Source organism: Dromaius novaehollandiae, chromosome 5, assembly GCF_036370855.1.
Source record: "Dromaius novaehollandiae isolate bDroNov1 chromosome 5, bDroNov1.hap1, whole genome shotgun sequence".
Taxonomy (NCBI): domain Eukaryota; kingdom Metazoa; phylum Chordata; class Aves; order Casuariiformes; family Dromaiidae; genus Dromaius; species Dromaius novaehollandiae.
Window position 1 is genome coordinate 57,607,468 of NC_088102.1, and position 27,663 is coordinate 57,635,130.

A 27,663-nucleotide genomic window follows, 5' to 3' on the forward strand; every position below is an offset into this window, starting at 1 on the left:
AGGCTGATGAGTACTGAAGTGGTGGTGTGACGGGAACAGAGATGTAAGCAAGAGAAACTGGAGATAACACTTACTGCTTAGAGGTGAAGACACTCCCACACGCAGACGTTCACCCGATGCTGAGGGCATTCCCACATGGGTGGCACAGCGCTCGCAGCTCCTGTTCCTACCGGCCTGATTCCCTGGCATCGCAGGGCAGACTTGACTGCTGTGCCTGGAGAGGTGTGCTCAGCAAACCAGCTGGGCGCCACGGGGTGCAGAGCACATCAGCACTTTCGTTGCTCTAGTCCTGATCATCCAGCAGCAATCTGAAAACTCAGTGTCTCAGGCCTCGAACCGTTCCAACTAGCTGTCACATTTGCAAGGTATTTGTGTGAGAAAGAGAAGTTGTTAATGATCAGCAGGAAATATCATTTTATTATTCCTCTAATGCTTCTCTAATGCTTCCCTGAGCTTTGCCCACAGCACTTGTTTTGAGTCATATTATGATTTAGTTAGATTTGGGAACAGCCATCCTCATTATTGACAGCAATGATAAGTAGCCTATTGACTTCAGTAGGAAGGGAATCTCACCCCTTCTGTGTGCACATATGTGCGTGAGTGTCTTTTGAAAAGCACTAGGCATACATTAATACTAATAACTAAGAACTCTCTTCCTTTGCGTGTTTCTGATGGGCAGCAGGCAGTGTGAACTGCTCTATGTATCAATTAAGTGAAAAATAAATAATAGGGAGAAAGTAGTATCTTTATCACTGTATTCACTGGCACATACATATTTATTAGATATCAAATATAATGTTGCTCATATCATTGTTTATATTCATCACGAAGCCCTAAAGTCATTTATGATATCATGGTTTAAATTATGAAAGTCAGACGCAGTAGGATTGCCATATTCCTCAAAGCAGGCTTGCTGAGAAAGCGCTGCTTTTTGTTTTGGGTGATTTCATCCATATACTTGATCCATTATTGATGTGTATCTTACATGGTGCAACAGACTTTTTTTCAATCTAAGAGAATAAATCCATTTCTAGACTTTTTTTCAGGTTGCAAGTTTTAATGCAACTTCATCCCACCATCCCATCTTTAAAGACAAACCAAATGGAGACAGAGGGAGTAGGGCTCATTCGATGGAGGTGTAACGTGTGGGTGAGGTGAATCAGGAAATACAGTAAATGCACATGCAATTTGCTGGGTGTATCAGTAGCAAGGGGACTGTCTCCAGCAACATGGTTAAATATGTAAACTCTGCCTAGGGAAAATGTTTATTTACCTAGATTGACAGCGATTGGGGTAAAAAGCACTCAAGATAAGTGGCTCTTTAGCCAACTTTAATTTGTTGATGGATGGATTGATGGGAGGATGGTCAAAGAAATGACAACATAACTCTCTGTAATGGAGATATCCTGTCTGCTGGAGTTTGCAGTACCATTTGGTCTAATTATTCCTGATCCATCTATGAGAAAACTTTGCTCCCAGTGAGACAAGTTGTCATTCTTCTTCTTTAAATAAAGATATGAGGAGGTAAAATCAAGAATAATTAGAGCAAAGGATGATGACATCTTCTGCAGTCAAAAATACACACAAAATCATGCCTATTGCTTAAAGACGGTTTACTATATTAATTGAAATAGTTGTGCATTCTATTATGCAGTTTGTACAGAAACAGATGGCCCATTTCACAAATTAAGGCTTGTCTTTTTACATTGCTTCAGCAAAATAATGGTGAATGAACACTGCTATTGTAAATGATCTCAAGTTCAAACCTCATAGTGTCAGTACAGGCTACGCTTTTTTTGTGGAAGTTAGTGAAGAAGCAAGGAAATCAATGAGAGGCAACTGCTTGCAAAGTATCCTGATGTACCACAGAAATATTCTCCCATTATTACTACACTTACTGCAAAAACAAACCCCGTCAATCAGCTGCGGAAACTGATGTCTTTGATTTTCTGATCTGGCTGAAATATGCTTGGTCTAAGACTAGCAATAAAAGAGCAAACACCAGTAGCTGCTTTCCCAGCCAGAGGAGCAGCTGCCCCCCACCATAATTAAGGGCAGCCACAAGATCACTCTAAGTCAACACAGCTAATTATAACACTTGGTTTCTAGGGGTGGATAGCCTGCAATTTCTGGAGAATCAGCTGTCTTTTAGCTGGGATTTCCAAAATTTGAGTTTTCCCAGATCAGGATCACTACTGCAAATTATGTCTACAGTTGAGCTGATTCTGTGCAAGCTGGCACAAGGATGGGCAGCTTGAATAAGGGATACAGTTAAGAGCAACTGCATGTGAAATGGATGCTGGTGTCAGCTCACGTCTTAACGGAAATCATCACCACAAACAACTTGAGCATGAACTCTGCATGGGACTCTCAGAAGAACATTCATGATAGCGCGGGGGGTGGAAACTAAATTACTCTGGCACCAAATTCGTTAGCCTGGACCTGCTGAACCAATGGGCCTGCCCAGCAATGTCTGGTTTGCTAAATGGGAGCCAGACAGCTCCCCCTTTGCAATGACATCAGGGTATCGCCGCAGAGCCAGGATCCTCCCCCACGGATGTCTGCCAACAGCATGTGGTCCGCCGGCTGCAATTAGCCAGCACCCTGAGACCCACCGCTGACAGCAAACGCACGCGAGCATCAGGAGGAGGCCTGCCGGGCTGAAGTGCTGGGCACCCGCCGTGAGGAGCAGAGGCCCCTCAAGGGCTGCGGCTCCAGCGCGTCCTTACCTTTAGGGTGGCCAGTGCACGGCGGCAGCGGGGGGAGCCCTTGGATAGCCCTTCCCGTGAGTGCAGCGTTGCAGGGTGACGACGGGCATGACCCTGCGCAGCACACTTCATTACAGTTTGGATCAGCCCCAGCTACACAACAAGCACATATGCTGCTGCTGGAAATTTTATGTGGAAGAAACTAGCCTAGATTCTAGTTTATAGTTCTTTTCAGCAGGACTGCATGAAGCTAATGACACAGAAAGCCATTTGGGTTAAATTGTGAAACTGAAAGATGCAGCACCTGCTTTTATGCTTCATGTGTGGCTAAAAATACTTCTTCCTTTCTAAAATCCAACACGGATGACACTAAAAAAGAAAAGTCTACAATGACATTGGCGACATTGTGAAGGGGGGGTTCATCAGTTTCCCTGGGCATGGAAAAATGAAAAAAACAGGCCAGAAACAGAAAACATTATGTCATTGGTTATACCTTGGTGCACCCATACCTTAAGTAATTCATGCACTCCTGGTCTCTCCATTTAAAAAAGGGACGCTGATAGGATTCAGATAAGTGAGATGAGAATAATCCAAAGTGTGGAAGAGTTTCCATTGGAGGAGAAAGTAAATAGCATCTATTTAGCCTGAAAAAGAGACTCTTGAGGCGAAGAACAGGGCAGAAAGTTGTGGAGAGGTGAATTAAGAAATGAAGTACTTCAACAGCCAAATGAGAGGGGTTTAGAAACAAAAAAAAAAAGCATAATTTAACTGAAGAACTCATTTCACAGGATGGTGCAGAAACCCAATGCAGTTAGTGGTTCAGAAGGGGGGTTAAACACTTTCCCACAGTGCAGCCCCACCGCACGCAGTGATGGTGACAGGACAGCAGCACCCGCCGGAGCGGAGGCAGGCTCACTGCGGTGGCTGTCCTGGTGTGCGGGGAGTTGAGCACTGCCAGGCCCAATGGCGGCCGGGGGCTCCCAGCTTCTCGGCTGCAGCTGGCTCAGGAGGCAAGTGCCAGGTGTTGCTCGCGTGGGAGACTGAATCCTCACTCACCGAGGTGGGGCAGATCCTGGGTGCAGCTGCCCTGCAGAGATGATGCCGGCAGGTTTGAAGGAGTCTTTTCATCACAAGCGCAGCTCACACAATTCAAGGATGGCGTTTATTCTTAAACACCTTCTCCCTCCGCTCTTCAAAATCAAACAAAGAAAATTCTTGATGCAAGCAAAATTTTTACCAGTGGAAAGGGAGTATTGCCAAAGACTATGAACCCCTGTAGAGATTCTACGTCTGCTATTGATGTTACGCGTGAGACGCTTAGCTGCTCTGATAGTATGTGACAGTATAAGAAGACAGAGAGAGAAATAGAAAGGTTAATACAGTAACAATGTCACCAGGATAACCATTAACATTTTTGGAGTTTGCACTTTTTAAATCTGACTGAAATACCTCATTATTTATCAAGCAAGCTGAGAAGTGTTTTGACAGGAAATCCTCCTCCCATGTGAGGAGTTTTAATTTTTTATCATTATTGTTGAGAGAAGTATATATGCAAGGCAAAATGGGATATATTAGACAGCTTCAGAAAAGGAAAAGTGGCAGAAATCTAGGCAGTGAACAGAAGTACTCACACTTTTGGAGTAAGGCTTCGGATCTCTTCAGACCGAGAAGGAACTTGAATTCCCGGCAGCCGCTTCCTGGGCAAGTACTCTCATACCAAGGGTCTTCAATACAGGGCATATGCATTTTAAGCCTGCAGGTTTAGGCAGCTAAACTCTAGAGGAATGGCAGAAGTCTAGACACAATCCCACTCCTTGTGGTTCCAGCTGGTTAATGCCAGGACCTCACCAGGGCTAAGGCAGGTTTTAGAGTTGGCCCTTTCGGGCAGCCCATGTCTCCCCATGCATGGCCTAGAGCGCCTGGGCCTCATGCCGGATTTCACACTGGAGGCCAGGCACTGCAAAGCAAGCTTGTGTTAGTAGAGCATCTAACTTGTGCTGGATTGCCTCTGTACAGAATGTATCCCCAAATGTGCCTCGTTTTGGGCATTCTTGAAAAAATAAGTGCTTTCCATACAATTACTGAGGATTGTATGTCAAGAGACTAAAATGTCTTTCACTTCAGTTCATTTGGTTCAGCAAGTTTCCCCACTTTAACCCTCTCTGCTATCAGGGAACGTACTATAGCTACTGCAGAGTTAGAGAACGAAAAAATACACATTTGAAGTGACAGCATGAAAAAAGTGAATGGGGGTGAAATATAATTAGCTGAGGCAAGGACAAGTATGTAAATCTGCACAGCCATAATTTATGTGGGATATTGTTATAGTTATTACCATGCAATTTAACAGGAATACACCAGAGCAATTTTTGTATCTTAAAACATGCACATGCACTCACGTATATATGAGAAAAGTCTCAGAACTCAAATCATCCAAAATAATCAAGAAAGTTATTATCATAAACAGCACAATTAACACAAGGCTCACAAGGGATGAGTCTCCATTTCTGATAAGAGAAAATGAAAGCTTTATTAAAACTTCAATGTAGAAATGGTAGCTACCTTCACATTTCTATGCACACCACCAGCACTCTCTAGTCTCTGTCAGTCCCTCCCCTGCTGCTTCTTTGCCAGCTCCAGGACCAACAAAAATCATATAGTTGAGATCTCCTGAACAATCAGAAGATACACATGGTACTGAAAAATATTTGGCCTGACCGTCTCCTTTGAAATTAATCTTTTTTTTCTGGGGGGGGGAGGGGGGGGTGCAGGAGTAGAGGAGAACAGTCTTTGATTACAAAAGAGCAGGTATGGACACAAGCTTTTGGGTATTTCAACTTATAAAAAGAAAATAATGTTTTATGAAGGTCTGTGCTGTCATCTATAATTTGCAGGCTTCTTTATATTGTTATTGTGAACACAGTCTTGCTCTCATCAGCTGCATAAATATTTTTTACCAGTAACATGGAACATGGTGCTACCATTTCAACCAAAAGAGACATTCTTCATTTTAATTCTCACTTAAGTTGCTGAAGATTATCCACTGTCCATTAGATTTCAACAATATCCAAACCTAAGCTGTTCTAATCACATGCCAAAATACAGTGACCACCAAATCTCAGAACCATCTGAAAAAAATCTGTCACTTCTACACTGATCAAATATCTATCACCATCAGAAGTGAGGATAGGAATCACGCCTTTCAAAATAGCTTTTCATTTCCCGTCCTTGCATCTATGTGTGCTCAGTGTGCCTTCAACTTAACAACATGCGGTAGGCCCCTGACTCCTCATAGTTGCCTACTTAGTTCAAATAGTGTGTGTGTATATATATATATGTGTGTGTGTGTGTGTTTTAATATGGTAGATATGATTTAGAAGGAGCTGGTCTTGTCTTGGGGCATAAGGATAGACTGGAAGAGCACCTGAGTTCTTCTAGTGTTGTCTTTAAAAATCTGTTCCTCAAGCTTAAAAATGTAGGACAAGATTTGGAAAGATAGCACTTACCTAAAAAGAAAGGCAAAAAGTACCACATCTGTCAAAGCCATTTCTGGCTTTTCTGGATCACAAAATCATTCTCTATCTGATTGGCCATGTACTCAAATAACAATAAAATGAATGTCTAAATAATGCACGTTAGTACTTCCATTTTCATTTTGAGCCTAGAGGTGAGTTTGGGACCTCCTCTAGTTGGCCTCCAGAGCCTCTTACACAGCTTCTGCCTTCCCAGTGAACGACTCTCTGCAGTTAAAGAAAGAGCCCTATAAAACTCTTGTAAATTAAGGTTTATGCATGTTTGTTTAGATCCATATTTTACACGCATCATATAAAGGAAGCTTCTTATTTTATTCCAGGTTTCTTTTTGCATGTTTTTCCTAATACTATGCCAGTCCATGCCTGTAAAATCTTCTTCCCTCTGTGTGCTGAATCATGCCTGGAATCCATATTAGAAGTCAAGTGTAAAAAAAAAAAAAAAAAAAAAAAAGGAGAAGAGGTGGTGCTACAGGCAGCTGTTGTTGTCAGTGCCCTTTCTTTCCCAGAAGTAAAAGTCAGACAAAAGCTTAAATTTTTACTAGGCCTCTACCACCTTCTGTCAACATTACCTCCCTTCAGATCTGTAAAAGGGCAAATCTTTTCCTGGCAACAGCATTAACCCATTCACAAAGTTTTCAAAAAATTCTTTCTCTCTTTCTTATATCTGACAACATATCATACTGTTCCTAAAGGCGTGTGGTTTAGTATGTTATGTTTTCTCTTTAACATTAGGAATTATTTCACAGCAACTCCAGAAAGAGCAGAGAAAGAGTAAAGCTTCACACTCTTTGGTGCATTTGTACTGTTTTAATTGAGGCACCAGATAATGTAGCAATGGAAGAGCTGTTGATAGCATTCCAGAATCAAATGTTATGAATACCCAGCTGCAGCAGAAAGTTTTATAAACCAGTATTAATTTTAATAAGCAGGAATATTCTAACACAATCACAAGTCAATAATCAGACTATTCGTGTCTTGATAAAAGAGTCATAATCCTACTCCTCAATCACTGCGTAATGCTCCTTAAATCAGAAGCAAGGCAGGTAAATCTATAATTAATTTTATAGATATAGATATATAGATATATTTTGTAGCAGCATCTAAAGTGTTTAATATATACATTGTTCTAGCCTCTGGACCAGATCTAACTTTATTCCTGTTTCACAGACATCCAACTCAATAATTGTATTTCCATGCATTAGCAGGAGGCACCATCACATTTTTCTGCACATTCTAAAATATTCCTAGCTAGGGAGCTGAACTCAGGGGCTAACGACAGTATTTCCCTCTCTTATTAGCAATGCACAGAACATATTTTCAGATAATTGGGTTACAGGAGCCACATGCTGCTGTCTGCAGTTGAACAGCGCTAACTTCATCCCATTTGCTGAGAAAGAATTATTGCTGTGTATTGCCTGCTGAAGGCATGACCAGGAGCACACCACTGCTGGGAAACAGTGGAGCTGGTTTCTAACAACGACTCTTGGGATTTTTGTAAATTCCTGTAGTTTCCAAACTGTGGTTGATCGATCACTTTTCATCCTTGAGGTCCTAATAAGTAATCCTCACACGATGCAGGAACATACTAGCAACATATTCGAAGCTGTCAGTTTAGTATGACCTGCGTCTTCACTGAAACCCTTCATGTCTCTGCCATGTCACCTCATGCCCAGGCTCTCTGTGGCGATGGGCAGTCTGCAAGCTGTATCAAAGGCTGACAGTAGTTCAGTGGTCTGAAGAGCTTGGGAGTCACTGGGTATTGAGTTACGCATACTTAATGGTATTAACAGTGACCTGCTGAAATCCTGTCTAAGGATAATGACCTACACAAAAAACATGCATCATGACAACCACAGACTGGTTGAGGATCAGTTCCAGCTCTGAATTTTGTGAAGAGTCCATTACTACAGAGACAAGGTATGAGTTCCTCATATGCTACACTAGGAAGAAAAGGAATGCAGATTATAAAAGCCAAAACAAGCTTCCCTTTTATATACACATATAAGCATCATAGCTGTGTGTTCAAATGACAGGCAATTCCAAAAGCGAGTGAGCTACATATAAAATGCATAACTCTAGACCAGCTGGTAATCTGAGTGTTTTATAATAATGCTACTAATATTTAGCGAGCTACTAACATGTCTGGAATCCACTGACATTTCTCATTCAAGACCATGGTGAAACCTACAGAGGTGTATTTGGTGATATGAAATGGAATGAAATGAAGAACAGTGATATTTGCAATATTGCCTGACAGTTAAGAGCTAACCATTTTATTTAAACTGTTAATGGTAGTCTTCATTCAGAAATCATCAGAGAAGGTCCCAGACAGCTGATCACAGTATGTCTCCAGAAGTGTTTTCAATTTTTTTCATATGGAAGCAAGAGGCAGAATCTTGTCATCTGTTCCTCGACCTGTGGATCTCCTTGCCAACAGATGTTGTGGATTTAGAAAATTTATATGGATTTAAGGGGAGACTGGACAAACACTTGAAAGAGATCTGTTGAGGTCTATTAAACACACAGGAAGTATCAGACTCAGGGAAGCTCTTGAACAAAACTAGTTTGAGTCTAGGACAGAGATATCATATGGAAATACCATATATGCATACCCTGTTCTTACTCTACCCTAGGCACTTGCTATGACCACTGCTGGACAGGATGCTGAGGCAGACGTACCTTGTTCTGAGCCCTTATGGCTATTTTTATGTTCCAGTGCAGTCATAACTGCCATTGGCTGGAAGAACAGGCCATGAAGCATGTGCTTGATCATCCATTTATTTTTAGAATGATATTTACTAGTCTTTGGTGCTTCAGTTACCTCTCAAATCTATACCTACAAAGCAATTACTTCATAGTTATAGGTAAATGGTTATTCTGCCAGCTATTGGATTGATTCTCAGATGCTTCAAATGGTGTCAAGGTGAGATGGCTTCCCTTATACTTCTATGAAACACCAGAAGAAGTGGTTCCCAAATCCATAGCAATTTCTCTGCCTTGCAGTTCTTGCCACACACACATTGTCATCTCATATTTCCTTTACTACTTCTTCCATTTTTGTGTGTGTTGCCTTTACTTTTCACTACTGTGACATTACATAAGATGATTAATGCCCTCTGACTGTGTAATGACTTCGTCTGATTTGTGAAAAAATAATTAGAGAAGAAAGAATCCGCCCTTAGAAAAAACGTGAGACCAGATGGAAAGGTATGTCTTGAGCGTGGGAACAGTTATGCACTAGTTCTGGAGAAAAAAAAGTTTGGTGATTTTGCTCTCCTCCCCTGCTTGCTCAGTGACAACCTCAAAGACTAAGGTCTTTTCTTAATTATCTGCTCTGTTTCTTCTGGAAAACTTTAGGAGGGAAACTCATTAGGGAACTTTGCCCTTCTTGGCCAATACATTCATCTGAGTTGAGCTGCTCCAAAACGTCTGACCCACTGGGGAAGTCCTTCCCCATAGCTTTAGCATTTATCAAAGGGTTTGGTTCAGTTTCAGAGTACAAATCATCGGGCTGTCATCTCCACACCCAGATGGGAGTGAAATACAGACCAGTTTCTGCCAAAATAATAACAATAATAAAGAGAGATATGTTGACTAGTATTTGTGCTCAACCACTTCCTCCACCAATGAAAGAGGAAATACAGGGATGAGTTTCAGAAAACAAAAGCAACACAATGCCACCTACCGGCACTCACTACTGTTACCTTGCAAGGGGGCTTCACGCTTCAGTAATACAGATTGAGGACTTCTTTAACTCTAAACTGAATGCCACAAGACAGACGTTCCAATGAGGAGATAATGCCACCTTCTACAGTCTATACACATCGGGAGAGACCTCAAAGTCCTTTTGCCCACTTCTGTGGGAGTTTGGGACAGCAGCAGCAAGCACGCAGGGCTACAAGGCTGGCAACTCTCCCTGCCCAAACAGCTGGATTTGAAGCTGAGTTTAAACCCACGGAATTACCTGAACCTTGACTCAACACATGATGCAAACCTAAAAGAGGTTTGACACCTCAGATAAGTTTTATCTTTACTGTTTGAAAAGTTTTCCTCCTAAAAATATTTCCAAAAAATGTCTGAAAGCACTAGAAATCTCAGGCAGGAACCTGTTCCTGCCGACTTTCCCACTACATTTCACGGTCAAAGGCTTACAGCTTGATTTAGGTAGTACAGATAGGTAGCTCATCTAGCAAGGCAGAGGAGATCTTCATTGGTGTAGATCACAAAAACTGCATTGGTTTATGTAACACTGAGCAATTTATCACATCTGGCAAGAACTATGGACCATCTTCTTACATGGATAAAACCGCTTGATGTTTGGAAGTCAATCATTTCCACCTGTTTTTTTGCTAAGATTCCTCTAAGAACTCACCTTTAAAATGGGTCTATCTGCTTTCTGATCTCAGGATTGTTAATATAGTCAAAACACCTTGGCTTTTCTAGAACATAGCTTTAAATTTTATTTGGTCTGAGAATCTAGTGATCAGTATAGGGTGCATTACAAGCAATTTCCTTTAGTTCCAACCTGATTTCAGAGGCTTTCAGCTAGAGACATGTTAGACCTAGAACCAGTTTTATACAGTTCTGAAAATGTGTCAAGCCAAGCTTTGATGTGGCATAAAATATTTATTTCTACCTTGGGAATTTGTGTAGCAATTGCAACAGGATTAAAAGAGAAAGACCCAGTTGCTATGGTATGGTTGTATGTATAAAGGTTCTCCCTCTCTCTTGCTTTGCTACTGAATCTTAATTCTGTTACAACACCATATTGGTTCCACAAAAAAACAAAGAAAGATTAAGAGCTATAGTTCGGGTCTAATTCCACTTCCCAGCAAAGCTGGGGTGAGAAGGAGGTTGATTCCTTTCAGTCTTAAAAGAACTGCTATTTCCACACTCCAGACAACCTATAATAGCTCATTTAAACGGAAGTGATGAGAATTTCAAATCTTGGGAAAAAAATTCCAAGGTTTATTAAGTTTGAAATTTCTCTCTCTACCTGACCTAAGATTCAGTAGCTTCTCCTAACATGGGATTTCAAGAACAACATGGGATTTCAGAAGTTTCACAGCACTTGCTGGTAGAGAGAACCAGCCAAGGGATAAATCTAGTACTTATTAGCTGCAATATTAATATACTATTCATATTTCAACTGGCTATTTAATTAGGTGGCTAGATGTGGTAGAGATCACAAGGAGATTTCTTTTTTTACATTTAGAAAGCATGTTCTCAAAATTTCATTTACCTCTGAAAAACAAATGGGAATGAATAACCAGTGCCAGGTTAATCATATTTCATCAGCTTGCAAGGGATGGGAAACTCACCCACGCAGTAATTCATCAGCTCAGACTTACCCTCTGCCTGGCTCAGTGTCTGATCAGTGCACATTCCCACCATGCTGCTTTCCATCACCTCAGCAAGGATGGCCATGGCATACAGGTGGATGACAACTATTTCCGGCTTTTCAAGGTGATGTCTCCTCCTTACAAAGGTGCTTCGGATGTGCCTGTGACACCAGCCATAATTCAGACTATTATGCTATTCAGTTCCATCAGACCTACTGACAAGTTTTATCAGGTCTGTGCCAGCTTAGGCAAATTTCCTAAATATATGTTTCTTCTTGATAGGCAGATGTTGGCTAAGAGCAGCATACTCCTTGCTGGAGAAATGGAGGTCTGTTCATTGCCCAGGTAGAAATTCAGATTCTAGAGAGGTGTTAGGATAAGGCCCGATGATGCAGACGCAATGAGCGGACGTTGCACCTGGCATACCTGCAGCAAACATTAATGTCACTTAGGAAAAGGGGTCATGAACAGAGATGTCAGCCTCTGAGATTCCTAAGGAAATTACGCTGTCAGCAAAAGGCCAGGCAGACCTCCAGAGATGGGAGAACATGCCAGGAGGTTCCTTTTGCTGGGGACTGCACAGTTTTCCCTGTGGGGATTGGTGGGGTTGGCAGCTGCACACCTGCTTCCTCTGCAGCCTCCCAAGTGCCTCTCCAGATGGGAGCGTTTGCTGGAGATGGCCCATGCTGCTCCAAGCAGTTTCCTGAGCCCTGTAGCTGCTGTCATGGGAAGGAACAGTACGTGAAACATGGCATCATTTAATTTCACTAAAAGGAAGCAGATAACACAACGGATAAAATAATGTTCAGAATCCCAATGCGTGGCTGAATATTGCTGCTGAAAAGCATTGTTTGAACACAGCAGATCTGCAATAAGAAAAACAGAAAGTTTTTAAATGCTTTTAAACTGCACTGCAAAGAATTCCCTACATTTCCTCCTGGTTTCCACACACTACGATATTGATGTAGTGCCCCTGCTCCACGTACCTTGTTCTTCAAACAATTTGGCTGCTCTGCACCTTGAGAGCCACATGATCTGCCGTGCCTGATTTCTAGATTTCTGACTTCTGGCCCCAGTGAATGCTCTCACATGCCTGCAGCCTCTGTCTGCAGCACATGGTGAGAGCTAGGAACCTGGGAAGGGAATCCAGCACCACCCTGGTGTGGAGCAGGGCTGCACAGCCTGTTGCTTAAGACGTAGCCCATCAGAAATGCAGAAGACGGGTGTCCTCTCCTGTCTGCCCCTTTTGATGGCAAGGTTTAATTCAGGGCTGCAGGAAGGCACTGTTTGTCAGGGATCCAGAGGCAGGAAACTTCTCCTTCGAATAAGATCCTCCAGGCTTTTCTGCTTCTTCCAAGAAGAGAACAGGGAGCACTCTTCTGTTTTAAAACATGATCAGAGGAGGTGATGGAGCTGTGACATTTACATAGTCACAAATAAATTAGAGCACTCACCAGAATGTGGGGACTGGGGTTCCCCTTAGCATCCCAAGGATAGCTGTGCATTTTAAGTTAGATCCCGAACAACAGATAAATCATCCTAGGAGCAAGATAAATGTCAAGGTCTTCTCCAGTTTCCTAATGAACATTTTAGGTAGTACATCTCGCTAATGCTTTCTTCTCTTTGGCCCAATGAAATCTGAATCATATTCTGAAAAATGGCAAGCTGAAAGCCACCATAAGCATCACCTGACCTGCAATATGTGAATGAGGTAGATTAGCTGCTTAAATATGAAATTAATAGTTAACTCTTTCCTCCTACTTCCACACCCTCTTCCCTACCTTGTTTCCTAGAAATATTGCTTTGGATTCTCAGACTGAATTCCTGGCATCACTGTAGTCAGCCACTCTGGGAGTTCACCCAGAATCCTCACTGAAAAACCTAAACTGGCTAAACTTCAGCAAGTGTTTTGCAGAGGCACAAAAACCTCAAGATTTGCCACATCAGTGAGAGAAAGAGCAGATCTGCTGTACACTTTAACAAGCTTATTTCTCTGCTGTGGACTTAAGGTGAGCAAAGAGAAAGCCTGGAAGTTTGTTCTGCAGTGAGAGGCAGTGTGCGAGCTGTATATTGACAGGGCATCTTAATACAGTTACAAAATTAAGCGAAGGGCAATGAAGGAGGGATATTCTGCCACCTAGTCACTTCTTCTTTTGTGAAGCCACACATAACACAAAGTTAATTAAAGCTTCTACTCTGAGAAAAAGGAATGTTCCATTTGGTAAATTTAGAAACAGCTGGTTAGTTTTATCCATTACTTTTGTGCTAACATCAGTTGAGCTCATTCAACTCTCTCTTTTTATGAAGCTGTCCTTCCTATGCTACCTGATAGCTACTAATTGCTGCAACTACATTTCTGAATTGCAAATTTTCTGCACTGATAAAAACTTTGATTGCCTGTCAGCTACACATAAGGAAAAGATCACCAGTGCTAAATGAGGTGTTCCACGCTTGGATAATAATGCCTAATGAATTATTCAAAAAAGAATGCTTGAATGAAGCAAACAATTTGAAGGGTTACTAGCAGCCGTAACAGTTCAACAGCCAAAAGAACAAAAGTATCATCCTGAAAATTACACTAATGATTAAAAAATGCGTATTAATTCTACATTTGGAGAAAAAAGAAATGCCAATCTGATTTTAAAGGTTAATCATTATTTTTTCACTAATGCTCTAATCTCTGGGAAAAACACCCTTTACCAATATTTTGGGATATATAATATTATGACATAACATACTTATATAATTTTCCAGGCATTAACCCTCTCTGCAAATTTCAAATTTCCCTATAAAAGAACTGAAAGCCCTGTTTGAAAGCTATTACTGTCCACAAGATTCTTTACATTGCTTTAGATGACTCTCGGACTGGGCCCAGTAACCAGAGCAACGGCATCTTACTAGTTGCATCATGGTCAAGTGCAGTGAAAGCTATGAACAGGCTCAAAAGTGATGAACTGTCGAGCCACAGCCCAGTCTCAGCTACCTCAGAACACAGTCCGGAGCGTTTGAGTCACTCAGGACTGACTTTGGCGTGATGGAACTAGAGTTCGGTTCTCACCACTCGCTTTCTGGAAGGACTGGCTAAACGGCAATACGGATGACAGAAACAAGACCCACACATTCAAATTATAGTAAAAACAACAGCTATATTCAAATAACTGCTACAATTAATCACTCTTTCCAGCCTGGATTTGACTGTATCTTTAAAAAAAGTGGATAGTTAATAGGGAAAGAAATATTCTCTCTAAATGCTGCTGGCTAAAGGGGGAAAGGTACGAGAAAAAGGAATCTTTAATAAACCATGAGAATTTCATGAATGTCCAATGCTGACACATTTTCAGCTTTCATAAAAAATATATTTCCAGCACCAAAAGTGATAATTTGTTATGACAGACTCTCTCTGGTTGCCAAAAAAGAGAAAAATATGAGAGCTAAATCCTAAGGAACATCTCCTGTAAAATATAAGCATTAGCTATATGCAAAAAATAACAGCACAGTGGCAGTGATACGCTCATCTGCTTTACTGTTAAAAAGCCTCCCAATTGTTACGTTTGAAACTGAGATAAATGAGACACACCATCATACGCAGAGAGGTCTCACAATGATAATACAATATTAAATATGCTAAGGAAGGATTTTCAAAATAGCATTTATTAAAATGAAACCCAGTCAACCCCTTAGCTACCTCTGTTGTGATTTTACAGCTATAAAGCCTTTGGTATTAGACACCAATTAGTGATTTTATTATAAAGATGTTCAATGTCAAGATAACACTTCTTCTTGTTTCTGGCAGTGACACTGAATGGTGGATAGAAGAAATGACTTCAGGAAAGCTTAGCTGACCATCTGCTTAGGCCTGCTCACTCACTGATGATTAATCCTTTCCCTCGAGGACAATGTCTCCATGTGTTTCTCTTGCTGTCTTTTTGATGTCACAAAAAGAGGTTGATAAACACATTCAAGTCACAATTAAAAAACATTTTAACTGACCAGTTGCCACTGATGATATTATTAGACAGTTTTAGTCACTGTTGTAACAATGTGTTTAGTGGTGTTGATGTGAAGTGAGGATGAAGTTTCTTTAACATGCTTCCTACCTATTTCTACATTTAAGTGACATTTAAATGTTTACCTTGATGCTTGCAAGCAATCAGTTTGCAAGGGACACACAGTGCTACCAGGGAGAGGGTTTTTTTTACACTACAGAAGCAAAACCTCTGGAAACAACATCTGACGGACAGTGAGGCAGCTGCTTTGTTCCCTTGCTGGGGGCTGGGAGAGGAGGAGCAAAAGGAAGTGCCAAAAGACCTAACAGAGATTTTAAGTAGACTGTAATGGTTTGTTCTAGACCCACATACGCACTGCCAAAATGCACAAGTGATTGATTTCTCATTTCATCATAACAGGTTAAAGCACAGTGGTGGGCACATGGGCCTTATGAATAACCCACAAGTCATGCGTGTGCCTGGACATCATGCCAGTGACATGGAAGCTGTTATAATGATGACTACAGTAATGAGCAGAGTAATATTGGGCTTCCCTCTTTTCTCCCACTGAAGACTGTGAGTTTTACTTGACGTGGGAGGCAGGCTTATGCTCACAGTCCTTTACAGAGCCGTCCTGACTAGGAGCTGATTAGTGACAGGCCAACCTTTGCTGACAAATGAGGGGGCCAGCTTCTGCAAGAGCTGAGAGCTGCAGAGCTCAGCACTTCGGGCCACCACATCCAAATATGTATTTAAGGGCCCAGTTTCTAGTGCTCAGGGCTTGACCTAAACTTTTTGTTTCTACTGCAGCTTTTTACTGTACAGCTAGCAGAACAGTTCATGATGATCTTGCTAGCAACTGACTGCAGGTATGGTCCTGCATCTACAAAATTAGTGGTTTTCAGACTCCAGATGCACACCATTATATGTACTTTTAGGAAGTCTCACACTTAGAATATATCAACCCTCAACAGATAAAATAAGTTGAACATCTGATGAATTAGAAGTCAAATAACTTCAAAGGAGGAATAAGATCTAGTGATATGAATCTGCTTTATTCTTCACTGAAGGCATCCTGGGGAGTTTTAACCTTTATGCATTGACTTGAATTTGAGCATCTCCACATAGACCAGTTCTGAGTTTCCTTTACCATTTTCAGCCATGCATCTTCATCATTGCCTCCAATTAGATTAAGGGACTTGGACTGTCCTGTGACGTGGTGGCATTTCTATATCACTAAAAGTTTCCATAATAACAAATAATTTGCCTTCAAATCTTGAAGGCACTCAGTACTTTCTAGCAGGAGTTTAACTCAGAGAACTGCTGCTGCACTTTCTGTAGCTATGTGGGACAGAGACAATCACTCACTGGTACAGTCTGTCATGTCCTCCTCCTTCAAATATCTCTCAACAGGAATTCTGTTCATGAAATTGATGTCATGATATGGCCCTGGCTGCTCTTACTGCTCTTTTTGTTGTAATGCCATAGCCTCACCTACACACATAAAGCCGCGTACAGCTAGGGCAGCAGGCTAAAATTACCTGGCAAAATTATTAAATATACCAATAATACAATCTTCAACGTGAAAATGTAAAGAAAAGGCTCTCCTGTTGAAATAGAAATTCTTATTATTATTTTAGTTTAAATGTGCCTCAAAATGTTCTCTACAGAAAAGGTATCCTTTCAGTCCTAAAGATATTAGAAATTAATGTATGAAAGATGTGATAAAATAGGAAGCCAATAAGTTATTAGGGAGGACATAAGGAGAAAAATATTAAGTTGTTACTTGTTGAAGGCAGATTTGATTTTCGATTTCACTGACAAGATACGGAGTGGGATTTTCAAAAGCCCTGGGGTGACTTAGAAAACCAAATCCCATTGACTTTTAATGAATTAGACAGCTTTGAAATTCATGCACATAATGAGTAAGCAAGTTTACAGTCCAGTCCAACCTGCATTAGAGTTGATGGTAATGTTCCCCTGCTTTATGAAAGATAGACCGAGTCCTTAATTAGAAGATTTCCTGCAGGCATTGCAAAAAAAGTGGTTTATATAAGGCCTTGCAGTTAACCTGTTCAGAAAGAGCATTTCTTGGCACAAGAGCAAAGGAACAGATAAACGAAGAGAAGACAAACAGGATATCCAACTTGCATCACTGGTAGACGGATCTGGGTATTGTGAGGCTAATAGCAACATGAGGCATGACAAAAAGGAAAGGCCAGGCAGCCTGAAGACAAGGAGAAAAGGCGAGAACTTGCTGTGGCTTTGAAGAGATTCAGTGGAGGAATATAACAGAGGAGAGGTGATTACACAGGTGGGCCTTTAAGATAATTTTGGCAGACATTTTTTCATATGAAGGGGACAGGAATGGATGCTGGAAACTTACTTTCTCACTAACCAAAGTCATAGATAATAAGGACGGGATTTTTAAGTGTATCCCAGTGAGAAAAAGTTGGCTGTTATATATGATTTGTTTAAAAATCATCAGGATATGTACACCATTTTCCAGTGTCATCACAGATGTTTTATAAGGGGAGAAAGGGAATAACCCTTGTAGAGGCTCTCAAGGGATGGTTGCTGACATGGAAAACCATTTGACCCAATCAAACTTTAGGTTTTAATCTGAGATGAAGGATCTAAGCCACTTAAGGGTGTTTCTGTTTACCCCTCAAGCCTCCTGGAGGCAAGAGGGAAGCTTCTGTGATCAATAGTATCAAATGGCATAAAGAAGTATAGAGCAATATATACAAATGTACTTTTTCTCAAAAGCAGGGATCATCTACTAGATAACAGGGCTGTTTCCACATTATAACCTACTACCAATCAAACAGCAATCCACTGTAGAGGTAGGGGATAGAAAGGCTGATCCCTGGTTTAGGAGATTAAAAAAAAAAGAAAGTAGGTAGTAACTTGAGTAAAAATTTGAAGGTGGATTGTTGCAACAGATCTAGGCAAGTATCAGTCAGTAACAATTTTTAAAATACCATCTCTGAGACCTCATACTGCAAGTCATCTCTCTGCCTATTACAGAGCTACCAGTTTGTCTGAGACAAATGTCTTGGAAAGCTGGATATGAGGAGTGAAATTCATTCATTCCTAATGTCTACTGCATATATTATATTACAACTTTAAAATATGCTATACTTCATTACATTAGGATAGTTTTTCCAGTGATTAACTACCTGCTCTCTATTTTATTCTTTTATCACCACATGTTCCTTTTGCTTTAAAAAATCCTTTATTCTAAGGATTTTGACAGAACAGTAGACAGGACTCTTCCTCTTGACAATAAAAGGCTATATATATATTTATATATTTTAACCAGATCAATGATAAATTCCAGTTAAAGTTTTATGAACAAAAATTCTTGACTTATAACTTTTGGAAGCCAAATTATTCTCACAGAGAGTATTCAAAAATTGAGACACCAAGAGCATCCAGACACTCAAAAACATAGGCTCTTATTTTAAAACTGTCTGCTAAGTCCATGTGAAGTCCAATCTAAAATTAAATCATAAGCCCAATTGCACTGACAATTGCAAAAGCAAGAACAGATCTAGCCTATACTGTTGAACCAGAAACCCATTATTAGCAAGGTATATTTTAAGAGTTAAATTAAATGCGGATTAGTGTACAACTGAGTTCTACTAGTCTGAAATCCAGGGGAAAGGAAAAGATGCTACAAAGGTAAGCCTTTTATTTCTCTTTCTGTGTATATTTGGATTGTGAGATGTTTCCAAACCATAAAAAGATGGCTTTGTAAATACAGTTTGTAATATGATCCTGAAAAAGAGGCAATTCCTTCTCTTCATGAAGCAGAGCACGGAGAGTGAAAGAAATGAAACCAAAAATTAAAAGACTAGTGACAGATTTTTCATAGAGACATTTCAAAATGTTGACACTCAAAATATATTCAAAGAGATTAAATGGCTTTGAGTAGTCAAGAAACAAATCATAGATCTGTCATCAGCATAACACCGGCAGCTGAAACCAAAAGTGTCCTCATGACTGAAAAAGCAAAGGAAGAGCATACACGACAGAAATAAGTCTGCATCCACCAACAGCAAATAACATGACTAATTCTGGTAAGATAAGGTAATAATTTTAATGAGTCACACAGTTAAGAGTGTTATGACTGTAATCAGGGCATCAATAAAGCTTTACAGGTATCCTGTGGTCCTCGGAACCATTCGGAGTACCTGCTGTTCTGTGACCTATCCCTGTGACCGTCTCTCTGCCTCTGCCGTAGTGAATTAAAGCACCACAAACTCCTACCCAAAGGTATCAAGTTAACCCCCCCCGCTTTTTTCTTTAAAGCCACATATGCTTTGAACTAGGGAAAAAAGAAAAAGCAAAGAATGAGCAGAAGTGATACATTGTAAGAGAGAGAAAAACAAACACCAGAATCAGTCTTCTGTGTTCAGCTTTTCAAATATTGCTCTGCTTGTATACATCTTCTAGGATAGCTATGTTCTAGTAAAGGCTGTTGTTTTAAAGTGTTCTAGATCTCATTCAGTTCCAGTGATTTTAGGTTTGTCATCTCTATATCCAGAACAACGTGCATTATTTCACATTTCTCAGTAATAAATTTAATTTGCCATGTGTCAGCTCAATTACTGAGCAGATCTAAGGCACAATGAATATTTCTTGCCATTCATCCTGTGCTTAGTATGCATCATAATTTAGTATCATCAGCAAATACAGTGAATTTACAGTGGATCTTTCTAGCTAGCTAATTTATTTAAAATCAAACAGCATGAGTCCAGGTATTAACCACACTTAACTCTTTTTTTCCTGGGGACAAAGATCTCTCAGAACAGAAAATTCATTTTCTTTCAACTATTTCTATATCATGTCCTTCTCAGTCCCTGTTAGTTTCACCTTCAGAAACAGCCTGTCATGTAGATACTTATCAGAGATTTTCTGAAAACCTAGATAAAATATGTCCTATGCACTGCAACTATTTACTTTATAATTCCTAAGCTCATTAAAGAGGTCAATTGGTCATTATTGCCTTTTTAAAACCACTCTGGCGGCCTCCGGTTAGGCTTTGGCTCCTTAATGCAAGCAATACTCAAACTGAGCAAGTGCTCCCAGGAGCCAAGTGCTTCTACAGCCAGAGCAGAGTACCAGCACTTTTAGAGGGAAAAAAAAAGAGAAAAGAAAAGAAAGGTAACTGCCCACTGTTCCACTCAGATATTAAAAATTGATGCAAAGACTGAGAAAATAGAGCTGGAAATGTAAGGAAAATGGATCTGAGAGAAGAAGAAAAAAAAAGTCACAGAATAGGAGGGAAGAGGGGGGAGTGAGTACTGCAGAGCACTTTTGTAAGCAGAAGCTGAAGTTAGCAGGGGGGCTATCTATTTGTAAGCAGAACAAATACAATTAGAAGGTCCCCCTGCTAATTTTGGCTTCTGGTTGCACAAGTGCTCTGCCGTGCACACACCTTCTTTACCATTTCCTCCTGTTCTGTGCTTTCCAGGGGAGATCTGTGATACAGCACCTCCATTTTGAGCACTGACTGTAGGCTCCTGTCTAGAATGATTCCCAGCTATTTGCTGTGAAAATAGACATGCACACATTTGGGGTTATTCTTAACGTACCTTCCTCATGGTGCTTCTCCAGGGTGGTGCACTGCTGGAAGATCGATGCAGCCATCCATCCAAGGAGTCTCAGAGCTGCCTAGCTCTTCCTCTGTTGGCCCATCTCTGTTTCACTGTGGCCTGTGCAGAGAGTCACATACACTCCTCTAAAGATGGAAGAGAAACAGCTCAGTGGGGAAGACAGGAGGGAAGAGAAAGGTGTGCCCAACCCTACCTGAAATTCCATCTGGGACTCCCCAGAGAGCATGCCTTTGCTCTTGGCCCTCCCTCTGCACCATGAACCATTGCCAACTCATCTCCTTGAGGTGCTCTTGGCCATTGTTGTGGTGAAAACTGGAGGAGAGAAACAAAATGGAGTAAGAGAATGAAAGAAAGCTATTCCTGCCTAGATCTCATTATCCCTGCTAAAAAAATGAGCAATCATGGCAGTGAGAAAGAAAATCTCGGAGGAGTGCTCACTCTAGGCAGGGAAAGCAGCAATGGAGGGAAAGCAAGCATTAACACATGCATTTCAACTAACTGCATTCTAATTTACTACTGGACTCTATCACGCTTTTATTAATTTAGAAGTGTTTCTAGTTTACTGTCTTTAATCTGTGCTTCACAACTTACTGAATTAGATTTCTATTTTCCTCTTCCATTCTTTTTTCTTAGTTTTGTTTGTCAGTGTTATAAGATGATCACATTTCCTTCTATTTGCAAGTTTGCTCTATCAATATTTCACAGTTGCAATCGGGTTGTCCACTATCTTATTACTGTGTAATAAGTGATAGCTGCTATAACTGTACATGAATTCATTTTTCTCTGTTCCTTTCATATCCCGTCAAAGTTGGCCCATCTGAAATAATAAATTGTTGTCTTGGGCCTGGCAATTATTAGTTTGGGTTTACTACTTTTGATCTCTAAGTTAATTTAATGCATAACCTTATTATAGTCATTCATATCCCAGGATTCTATTAAGTCAAATCTGTTTTTACTTTCTTAGCTATTAACTGCGACCTAGTTGGAATGTGCATATATCAGAATGAAGCAATACTTTCATAAACAAATTACTGCATCATTTCCTTGCACCCACATTTTAAGGACCTCCCGATTAATGAAGACAACATCTACGCTGGGGTACATCACACTTACTGTACTATTTGTGATAATATCCTTTGTGTTTACTAGAATTCAGTTTAGTCATGTAACAGAAAGGTTTTGCTGTATAGAATAAGCCAATTGTGTACCATGACAGACTAACTAATTTAGTATCATAATATCTGTGATGTACTGAGTTCATTTCTTATTTTTAAACTCCTCTGCTACTTGTGGCCCTGATCCTCCTATTTCATCCATGCAAGTGGAACTTTATATCCAGGATAGATCCTATGGAAGGCCAAAGGGGCCTTCTCAGATGCAGGGATATGTCCATTTGTAGCCAAACACACAAACAGCTGAGTTAAGCCCAACAACAGATACTCAAATTCTTTTGCATTGCTTCCAAGCAATTAATTAATTACTAACCTTGTTTCCAAATGACTTAAAAAGATGATGTAGCTGAGATTAAGAGCTTGAAGCAGTCTATAGTGATGTGATACAAAGAAAAGCTTCATCCTGAAGAGCGGATGCTAGATGAACAGTGAAGTACAGAAAACTATCTGTATGGTAGCACCAGGAAGAAGTAAGCATATAAACAAATAGGTAAGAAAGTAAATTATACTCAGTTTCATAACTAAAAATATAGAACAGCAGCATGAAGGTGAAACAGGCTGTGAATCTGGCCCTTCATATCAAGTAGATTTTGTGTTTCTCTCCTCTTAATTTATTTAAAAGTTTCCCTGTTTGCATTTAAAGCACTGATGATATAATATCTTTTCCGGTGGATGTGGGTGTGTGTTAATACATCCTTCTGCTCATGAACATATATATCTGTGCATTGTTGAGAAATAACTATATACGTAAAATGCTGTCAGAAGGGTTTTCTATGGGGATCGCTGAGTCCAGTGAGAAAGCAATATACTTTCAAATTTCACTAGTACTTCCAGATCCTCAGCAACCTCATCTATAAGCAGGAATAACACGCCTGTAGATGTAAAGCAAGACAACCATGGATAAAGGCGCTTGAAGGCCTCCACACCTGGGACTATGCCATATTTCAAAATATTTCAATATCTAGCCCTTTAGATTTCCAGCAGAGCTCAGACTTGCATCTCTGAAATACTAAAACCACTAAATGCTCTGTTGCAAAATCACAGTCTGGGAACCAAAATCCTGTTTTACTAACTAAAGCCATCTTATGTGCAGCCTTTGCCAGGACCATAGGCATTAAAGGAAAGTGCTATGTAGATCAAATGTAGGCTCACCTGCCAGGCAGCATATGTTTTGCTACTGTCAAACCCAAGGGCTTTGGAAAGAATTGAGACAGATGCTCATCTAGCCTTCTGTACCCTTCTGAAAGATCAAGTCAGGCCATCTACATCTTTGGACTGCTTTGCTGTGAAACAAAGTAACCTTTTTAACACTAGTTTGTCAGCAATCTGAGACTTACTGGTAGAGCTTTTCTTCCATGCCAGCCAGCCATGGTTATCCTCAGTTTTTCCTAAAATGACATGTTGAAATTCTCTCCACGCATACCAACTTGGAGATATTTGAGGTTCAGTGAATTGTAAACTTTCACAACTGATTTATGTGTTCCAGGTTTTAATACCCTCTCAATTCTTAAACGTATTAAGGAGGACATTCTTTAGCTACATTTGACAGAGATTATTCTCGACATGGCCTATTTTTCATAGTAGTCATTTATTGTACTTGGTAATTAGCTATACGGCTTTTTACATTGATTTTTCTTTCTGAATCTGCTTTAGTTCTGCTCCCTAAATGCTGGATATGGTGCACAGTGACACCACGTTTGTTTATTCTGCAATCTGGCATATTTGATAATTCATTCATTTCTTCACATGACATAAATTGGCAATGAATAAACTAAGGTTGGAAATAAAATCATTTTGGCTGTCACAGGACAGATAAAAGCCCTGGAATGGCTGCCCAGTAATAGGAATACTTAGGGCCAAAAATCCAACTGCTTTTTTTTAGATGGAGTTTAATCAGTTTCTGAGAAGGGTTGCAAGATTTAACATAGTGCCTACAATAATGAGGAGCCAGGCCCCATAATACAGAAGGTCTTTTCCAGGCACATGCAAGATGTGTGTACACATACACACAAGAAGTTGCTATGATTTTTTGTGATGATACTATGATTTGGTGCACACACAAAGTGATTCTTTTGTTGCTTGTAGGGTTTTCTTTCTGTCTTGGGCAGGCTAACTCTAACTTTGAACAACTACTGTTTCTGTATGGGAAGTCGGATGTTTTAAAAGTTAGGGGGACATACAGACAATTCCAGACACAGCACATACTTGCAGTTTCTACAACTGCCCATTTAAGCAATCAATCAGATCCTGCATTTATACTATTGTCTACAAAGAGCAGACATTACTGCACGTGTTCTTGTGCATACAGTTACCACCTTGTTGTTTCGATAACGAGTCTATCTTTGTTCAGGTTTTCATATTTGCCTAGAGACAGACTCCAAGAGGTTGGCAGATGCAGTACAGAAAACCTGAAAGCAGTGAAGGAAAACCTGAAGCAGTGAAGGGAAGAGCTAATGTTTCCACTCCACCTCATTATCCAAATTCTGGTGGAGGATGACCTTCAAGCTCCCAGCAACAAGAAACAAACATTAGTGAAGACATGGGAAAAGGCTTGATAACAAGCTTTGGCCCCATAAACCTTCCCTTCCCAACCATAAGGAGCTGCGCATGGAGCCGTATTTGTCCAGTGTGCAGGCACACAGTGCAGCTTGATAGATGAGGGCATGTATGAACCCCACCATATCCCTGTGGATCACACACATATGTCAGTGCAGAAACATAGTAAGACAGTTCAATGCCTAAGGCCCCTATTAAACCACCACACACATTCTGCTATCTCATGCATGCCTATGCTTCTTTCTCCCAGACTTCTCCCACCTCTCAGGCTCCTCCTAGCCCAGTTTGCAGCCATGGACCTATGGTTTTCCTGCAGGTGGCAGAATTTAGTGCGTGCTCCCTTTTGGCACATTCTTCACTTTCACAGCATCTCTGGCATTCCTGGAGAGTGCTGGGAACCACAGTAATACAAAAAAGCATCCTTCGAAATATAAGCCAGTTTAGCAGGAGAGTGAGATAACATCCACAGCTACAACATATATGACATCTGCACTTCCCATGCTGGGATTTCCTCATGTAGCTCAAGAGAAATGGAATTGGTTCCAAGACACCTGCCAAAATCCCATGAGGGACCTCAGGCAGGGGCAAGTCCAGCATGCCCAGCTTACATATCCTGGTCCCTGTGCCTCACACTCAGTAAAGCCCCCCCAAAAGGGAATGCAAAAGCAATTCCTGTCTTCTAGGCCAACCTGATGCTATAATTTTATATGCAGTTAAATGTAACGGGAAAACTAACGACAACAGATACTATCACTGCGAGTTTGGAAACAGTCCCATGAGACTCACTGTAAATATCAGTGTGAAGGTGAAAGGCAAACACAAGCTGCAAAAGAAAGCACAAAAACTTAGAGCATAAGCCTCTAAATAAATCAGTAGTCTGCTCTCCCAAAGAGAGCTCTCCATCAGAGCAGAAGCTTGGCTCCATTTTAAATACTCCATGCACCAGCCCCTTGCTCAAGTCATTGCCATCGATTACATTGCTATTGGTGCTGCAGTGGCAAGAGAATTTTTCAGGTGTGTGGGATGGGAGAGAGCTGAAATTATCTGCCATTAGTAAATTATCTGACATGAGTAAAGAACCAGGAGGGAAGGCTGAGTAAATATCTCCAAGAAGTCTTATAGTGAACAGTTTCTGCACCAAATGAGTACCTGTAAAGCTGTCTTTGCTTCACATAGTAATAGATTTGGAAGTTGTTTATACAGACCTTTTTATTCCCAAAGTCAGTTTCACATACTAATCCAATCTAGACATGCTCTGCCTTCTACAGGAATTCAGGGAGTATGGAAACAGGAAATTATCACTAGTCAAACCTAATAGGTCAGGCTCTTCTCTGCACTGAGGCAAGGCTTTCAGGTCAGAACTGTCAGTCACAGCAGGCAAAAGAAAAAGAGTTTTATTGTTGAGATCTAATCTGGGAGACAGGCTGCAGCTGAGTCTTTCTATAGCCTGATTATTTTCTGGCTGCCTCTTGGGGTGTCCAAAGCAAGAACAAGCTAGCGCCACTTAACGACAAATAAAACTTACAGCTGGGGCTCTCCCAACCCCAAGGTAGTGAGAGACCCTTTGAGGGTCCTATCAGCATCATAAAGTGTCTTAGAGTTTTTTCAGGCTCCACCTTGAGTGTCCTCAGTCAGAGCAGGGGATAGGTGTCAACCACACCGTTTAGTGCAGAAAGCTCAGTTCCAGTTCTGTGCAATAAAAACATAGCTGGGACCATCCCTCCTCAGTCACCAAATAGGCAAGAGATACTGAAAACGCTGGGTCATTCTGGATTGAAGATGCACTTGAAATATCAGTCTAGTGGCAAAAAGGTACGTTTCCCCCCTCCTGTCTTAAGCCAATCTGCAACATCAGGTCTCAGAGAAAACTGATGTAATATAACATCAAGTCAAAGCAAAATTACCTGTAACATCTCAGTTTGTTTAAACACAATTATTTTAAATATCTAATGTTGGAAATGTGAGGAAAATGCAGAAGCTGAATTGAAAAGTGATATTAAGATGCGACAAATCCAGTAATATAATGCCTTTGTATGATGGACTACTAATAAAATGCCTTATACAACCAGATGCACAATGAAAATGTCTGAACATATTTTGTCATGTATCAGATAAAATATGGAGTACTTAGCATCCAAACCAGATGCTATTCCTTCAGCATCCATCCCACCTGCAAAAGCTTTTGAAAGAACAACACACAGAAGCATAAGAGGGAAGAGAAAGACAGAATGATAAAGATGTGAAAAATGTCTGTTCAATTATGCTACAGATTTTATCTCTCTATCTCATATCGGCACTCTCCCTCTCCTCTCCAAGTCAAGTAACTGGCATGTACTGTGTTCTGCAGATGGATTGACACAGAGAAAAAGAATTGGCCATGTCTCCTGGCATTAATCTCCCTCCACAACAGCCTGTGATTGAGTCAAAGCTATTATTCTCACTTTCAGGTCTGAGTCACTACCAAAAAGGATGCTATTTCTCTTACATCCTTTCCAGCAGGGATATACACTGTCTGGCAAGGATGGTACGGAGTGCTTCACGTTCTACAGAATTTATTCTGGCTCTTGATTTTGACCTGTTCACAGCTCATTCAGTGGAAAGAACAAAACCAAAAGGAGGGATATGGAAATAATATTGCTGTTCCAATTTTCTCACCATATACTTTCTTACATCCTTCTCCTTCAGTTTACCCCATGATGGCTTCTGAAGTGATATCTTCCTCTGTCACTGCGACCACACTGC

The 27,663-nt window shown here is 40.6% G+C and overlaps 1 long non-coding RNA gene across 1 annotated transcript in view; it reads right to left on the reverse strand.

Annotated features, from left to right (window-relative positions):
* LOC112996648 (uncharacterized) overlaps positions 1-27,663 on the reverse strand; it is a 121,973-nt gene that overhangs the window by 25,118 nt on the left and 69,192 nt on the right. Inside the window, exons 3-5 of the long non-coding RNA XR_010389470.1 lie at positions 21,387-21,505; positions 21,173-21,292; positions 75-12,962 (exon numbers count right to left, since the gene is read on the reverse strand). This is a non-coding gene — a long non-coding RNA (uncharacterized LOC112996648). The remainder of the gene's footprint in view (positions 1-74; positions 12,963-21,172; positions 21,293-21,386; positions 21,506-27,663) is intronic.